At 43.5% G+C, this 6000-nt stretch overlaps 1 pseudogene; it reads right to left on the bottom strand.

The window, feature by feature from the left end:
• Positions 1-1774: 1774 nt before the first annotated feature.
• On the bottom strand, positions 1775-2680 carry LOC120865590 (annotated as a pseudogene).
• Positions 2681-6000: the final 3320 nt, after the last annotated feature.

Here is a 6000-nt window from a genome sequence, read left to right as displayed (position 1 = left end):
CGATGAACATTGGGGTACACGTGTCTCTTTCAGTTCTGGTTTCCTCAGTGTGTAGGCCCAACAGTGGGATTGCTGGGTCATATGGCAGTTCTATTTCCAGTTTTTTAAAGGAATCTCCACATTGTTCTCCATAGTGGCTGTACTAGTTTGCATTCCCACCAACAGTGTAAGAGGGTTCCCTTTTCTCCACACCCTCTCCAGCATTTATTGCTTGTAGACTTTTGGATAGCAGCCATTCTGACTGGTGTGAAATGGTACCTCATTTTGGTTTTGATTTGCATTTCTCTGATAATGAGTGATGTTGAGCATTTTTTCATGTGTTTGTTAGCCATCTGTATGTCGTCTTTGAAGAAATATCTGTTTAGTTCTTTGACCCACTTTTTTATTGGGTTGTTTATTTTTCTGGAATTGAGCTGCAGGAGTTGCTTCTATATTTTTGAGATTAATTCTTTGTCCATTGCTTCGTTTGCTATTATTTTCTCCCATTCTGACAGCTGTCTTTTCACCTTGCTTATAGTTTCCTTTGTTGTGCAGAAGCTTTTAATTTTAATTAGGTGCCATTTGTTTATTTTTGCTTTTATTTCCAGTATTCTGTGAGGTGGGTCATAGAGGATCCTGCTATGGTTTATGTCAGAGAGTGTTTTGCCTATGTTTTCCTCTAGGAGTTTTATAGTTTCTGGTCTTACGTTTAGATCTTTAATCCATTTTGAGTTTATTTTTGTGTATGATGTTAGAAAGTGTTCTAGTTTCATTTGTTAAAGAGATTGTCTTTTCTCCATTGTATATTCTTGCCTCCTTTGTCAAAAATAAGGTGTCCATAGGTGCATGAATTTATCTCTGGGCTTTCTATTTTGTTCCATTGATCTATATTTCTGTCTTTGTGCCAGTACCATACTGTCTTGATGACTGTGGCATTGTAGTAGAGACTGAAGTCAGGCAGGTTGATTCCTCCAGTTCCATTCTTCTTTCTTGAGATTGCTTTGACTATTCAAGGTTTTTTGTATTTCCATACAAATTGTGAAATTATTTGTTATAGTTCTCTGAAAAATAGCATTGGTAGCTTGATAGGGATTGCATTGAATCTATAGATTGCTTTGGGTAGTATGCTCATTTTTACTATATTGATTCTTCCAATCCATGAACACAGTATATTTCTCCATCTATTAGTGTCCTCTTTGATTTCTTTCACCAGTGTTTTATAGTTCTCTATATATAGGTCTTTTGTTTCTTTAGGTAGATATATTCCTAAGTATTTTATTCTTTTCATTGCAATGGTGAATGGAATTGTTTCCTTAATTTCTCTTTCTGTTTTCTCATTGTTAGTGTATAGGAATGCAAGGGATTTCTGTGTGTTGATTTTATATCCTGAAACTTTACTATATTCATTGATTAGCTCTAGTAATTTTCTGGTGGAGTCTTTAGGGTTTTCTATGTAGAGGATCACATCATCTGCAAAAAATGAGAATTTTACTTCTTTTCCAATCTGGATTCCTTTTATTTCTTTTTCTGCTCTGATTGCTGTGGCCAAAACTTCCAAAATTATGTGAATAGTAGTGGTGAGAGTGGGCACCCTTGTCTTGTTCCTGACTTTAGGAGAAATGCTTTCAATTTTTCACCATTGAGGATAATGTTTGCTGTGGGTTTGTCATATATAGCTTTTATTTTGTTGAGGTATGTTCCTTCCATCCCTGCTTTCTGGAGGGTTTTTATCATAAATGGATGTTGAATTTTGTCAAAGGCTTTCTCTGCATCTATTGAGATAATCATATGATTTTTAAGCTGATTTCTTGAAAGTCGGTTTCCTCCAGGGTCTCCTCCGACCCAGAAGCTCTGGGGCTGGCATATCCTGCAGGCTCACCACGGGCTGCATCCACACCTGTGGGGTCAGCCCCCAGGGACCTCCTGGCGCTACCCCCATCGCCTCCTTCCAGTTCATTCTTCTGGATGTAAAGAGGACGTAGGCACTCTGGGCAGATGCACGGCACAGGGGGTGACCTTAGCATCATCCATCTTGTAACACTGGCCATTTCAAGCTCTCACACAACAAAAGTAATGTCCTCGGTGACAGCTCTTCCCAGAGTGGACCAGCACAGCAGAGAGCACATAATCCAGGGGTCCTACTTTCTGCTCAGACATGTACGGTGGCACATCACGGCAGCCAGGATATCTCACTTGCTTGTGCATTTTGTCACCTGTGAAATCTGAGAGCCACTTTAGCACGAGGATCAGGACCTTGGCAAGGCGTGGTGCAGAGTCAACCTCTTGGTGGCCAGCACCTTCTGGAGACATATGCTACAATGATAGGCATTGCCACCATCTAGCTTCTTGGGCTTCACCAGCTCTCTCAAAGCTTGGTTCATACTCTGAGTTGCGGGTCAAAAGTGTCTGAGACACCAAGACAGTGGAGACACTGGGTCTGAGGTCTCCAGGACCCTCCAAAGATCTGACAGATGAGGGTGCTGCCCTCAGAGGCATGGTCTAACAGCTCATAGGCACTCAGACATGCTTGCTGCATGATGTCCAGGGTGGGTATCAGAAACTCGTGGGCATCTTCCTGCTTATATCTGTGGAAACTAGCAACCAGGTCCTTCCAGGGCCGGATCACCTCTCCAGAATGAAGGAGGGCTCGGGTGATGTAAGCTTGCATAGCACACAGATCTGGTAGGGACAGATGGTCCATGCTGCTGAAACAGCATTAGCTGCCCAGGGCCCACGTGTCAGTCAGGCACTACAGCACTGCGTTCATATAGCAGGTGTTCCCCATTTTTGAAACCCAGCTCATCTCTCTTTCAGCTTGGAAGTGTGTCTCAGATTTCACAGGTGACAAGATGCACAAGAAAGTGAGATATCCTGGGTGCCCTGAAGCACAGCCGTGCATGTCTGACATGTAACCACTGGACTGCCAAGGAATTCCCCAAAGATAGTTTTTTAAATGGTGAAACTATACTATATTTAGAAAAATGAAAACTTATTGGGAATCATCCACATTCATCCCAAGTATTTGAAAGTAGAAGTCAACTCAAGACGTATGAAAAAGAACATCTGAAATGAAAGATATGAGAAAGAAGTTGGACAGATCATAGATATTTGATGGTAGGAGTTCTAGTAACAATTATTCTTTTAGAGCACTTCTTCAGTCCTTGAACCTCACAACCCCAGGTCTGGTCCCAGGAGTCCCCAGATCTGAGCCCAAGGCTTGGTCTCTGCCTCCAGAGTTACTGGGTTATAGAAATGGAAAACATGCTCTGAGGGGTTTGGTGTGAAACCGCGCCTCCGGAGGTCCACACTCCAGTTTCTATTTAACAAAGATCTCTAACTGCAGGCAGAGGCTCAGTCCTGGAGGCATGAAGTTTCCAGATCAAGCGTAGTTGCTCTGTTTTCTCCTGAGGCTTCTGTTTTTAGAGTATGACCACCACCCACCCACAGCGTCCTCCGGTGTCCTGCCCCTCCTTAGACTCTGGGGTCTCTTGCTTTTCTTCTAAGGGCACCAGTCTGCTGAGATGAGGGCATGACTTTAACCTAAACACTGCTTTATCTGCCTCTTCTCCATAGACATGAAGGAAGTGGCAACCCACTCCAGTGTTCTTGCCTGGGAAATTCCATGGACCAAAAGCCTGAGGGGCTACAGTCCGTGGGATCACAAAGAGTCTCCATAGACAGCCCCATTAGGGTCTCTTCAAGTTTTATTGATTTATTTTTAATTCAGGGGCCACATTTTGCAACATGTTACCACAAGCAAGAATGGAACCTGCACTCCCTGCTTTGGAAGGCAATGTCTTAACCACTGGACCACAAGGGGTGTTCTCCATTCTGGTCTCTTCAGTGTGAATAGTTGAACATATGAATTTGGTAGGAGATATAATCTGGCTTCTAAAAGTTCATTCTTTCTTATGTGTTTTTTTTTATGTTTTAAAAACTGGCTTTTATTTTTTATTGATTTTTTTAGTTGAAGTACAGTTAATTTACAGGATTATATTACTTTCAGGTGCACCACTTAGTACTTCAATATTTTTAATGGATCATACTCCATATAAAATAATTATAAAATATTGGCCCTATTCCCTATGCTTGTGCATTACATCCCTATTAGTTATCTATTTCACACCTGCTAGAATCAAGAATTGGAATATTTCAGAAAGCTCCTCAGGAGAAAAAGATACCTTGTGGTACAGCTGGAAACACTTTCCCAAAGAGCATCTCCCCTCAATGTTCTATATCAACAACCACAATGTACTGCTGCTGCTGCTAAGTCACTTCAGTTGTGTCTGACTCTGTGTGACCCCATAGACAGCAGCCCACCAGGGTCCCCCATCCCTGGGATTCTCCAGGCAAGAATACTGGAGTGGGTTGTCATTTCCTTCTCCAATGCATGAAAGTGAAAAGTGAAAGTGAAGTCGCTCAGTCGTGTCCGACTCTTAGCAACCCCATGGACTGCAGCCTACCAGGCTCCTCCATCCATGGGATTTTCCAGGCAGGAGTACTGGAGTGGGGTGCCATTGCTTTCTCCGCCACAATGTACTAGCTATGACAAACCTAGAAGCATATTAAAAGGCAGAGACATTACCAACAAAGGTCCATCTAGTCAAAGCTATGGGTTTTCCAATAGTCATGTATGGATATGAGAGTTGGATCATAAAGAATGGTGAGTGCCAAAGAATTGATGCTTTTCAACTGTGGTGTTGGAGAAGACTCTTGAAAGTCCCTTGGACAGCAAGGAGATCAAACCCATCAATCCTAAAGGAAATCAGTCCTGAATATTCATTGGAAGAACTGATGCTGAAGCTGGATGGCATCACCAACTCAATGGACATGAGTTTGAGCAAGTTCTGGGAGTTGGTGATGGACAGGGAAGCCTGGTGTACCGCAGTCCATGGAGTCCCAAACAGTCTGACACAAATAAGCAACTGAACTGACTGAATAACAATGTACTATAATATACAATAATGGGAATAAAGAAGATTAACAACAATAACAATTAAGGCAACAATGAACATGGGGAGGGAGATGTACTCATTATATTCATGATGGTAATAAACCTACAGTGATGGGAGATGAGAGACAGGTTTTTACCAAGTGAGTGACAGGGTCATGACATCAGTTCTCAGGGGCAGCAGAGCTCTAGATTTAACAGGGAAATACATTCTGGGGGCACAGCCTAGGAGCAGGAAGAGAAAGGAATCCACGTATACATGAGGACACAGGGCCCTTAACCCTGTTGCCAGCCTTATATGGAGGGGTTTCTGGGCACAGAGAGGCCTGGTCCAGGTCCCCCACAGGACACCACCAGCTCTCCAGAGGACAGCTGGCTGGCAGAGTGGCTGCCTCCTGGGAAGCAGGGTCCTGATCCACACCTGCCCAGCAGCACCACTTGGTACTGACTGTCAGCTCCCAGCGTCACTCCCCCTCAGTTCAGTTCAGATCAGTCGCCCAGTCTTGTCCGACTCTTTGCAACCCCATGGACTGCAGCACCCCAGGCCTCCCTGTCCATCACCAACTGCTGGAGTTTACCCAAACTCACTGAGTTTAGTAACCCATTGAGTCGGTGATGCCATCCAACCATCCCATCCTCTGTCATCCCTTTCTCCTCCTGCCCTCAATCTTTCCCAGCATCAGGGTCTTTTCTAATGAGTCACTTCACATCAGGTGCCCAAAGTATTGGAGTTTCTGCTTCAACATCAGTTCTTCCAATGAATACCCAGGACTGATTTCCTCTGGTTGGACTGGTTGGATCTCCTTGCAGTCCAAGGGACTCTCAAGAGTCTTCTCCAGCACCACAGTTCAAAAGAATCAACTCTTCGGCACTCAGCTTTCTTTATAGTCCAATTCTCACATCCATACATGACTACTGGATAAACTATAGGCTTGACTAGACAGACCTCTGTTGACAAAGTAATGTCTCTGCTTTTCAATATGCTGTCTAGGTTGGTCATAACTTTCCTGCCAAGGAGTTAACATCTTAATTTCATGGCTGCAGTCACCATCTGCAGTTATTTTGGAGCC

The sequence above is a fragment of the Oryx dammah genome, unplaced genomic scaffold, assembly GCF_014754425.2.
Source record: "Oryx dammah isolate SB20612 unplaced genomic scaffold, SCBI_Odam_1.1 HiC_scaffold_7, whole genome shotgun sequence".
Classification (NCBI taxonomy): domain Eukaryota; kingdom Metazoa; phylum Chordata; class Mammalia; order Artiodactyla; family Bovidae; genus Oryx; species Oryx dammah.
This window is presented reverse-complemented; position numbering and strand designations above follow the sequence as displayed.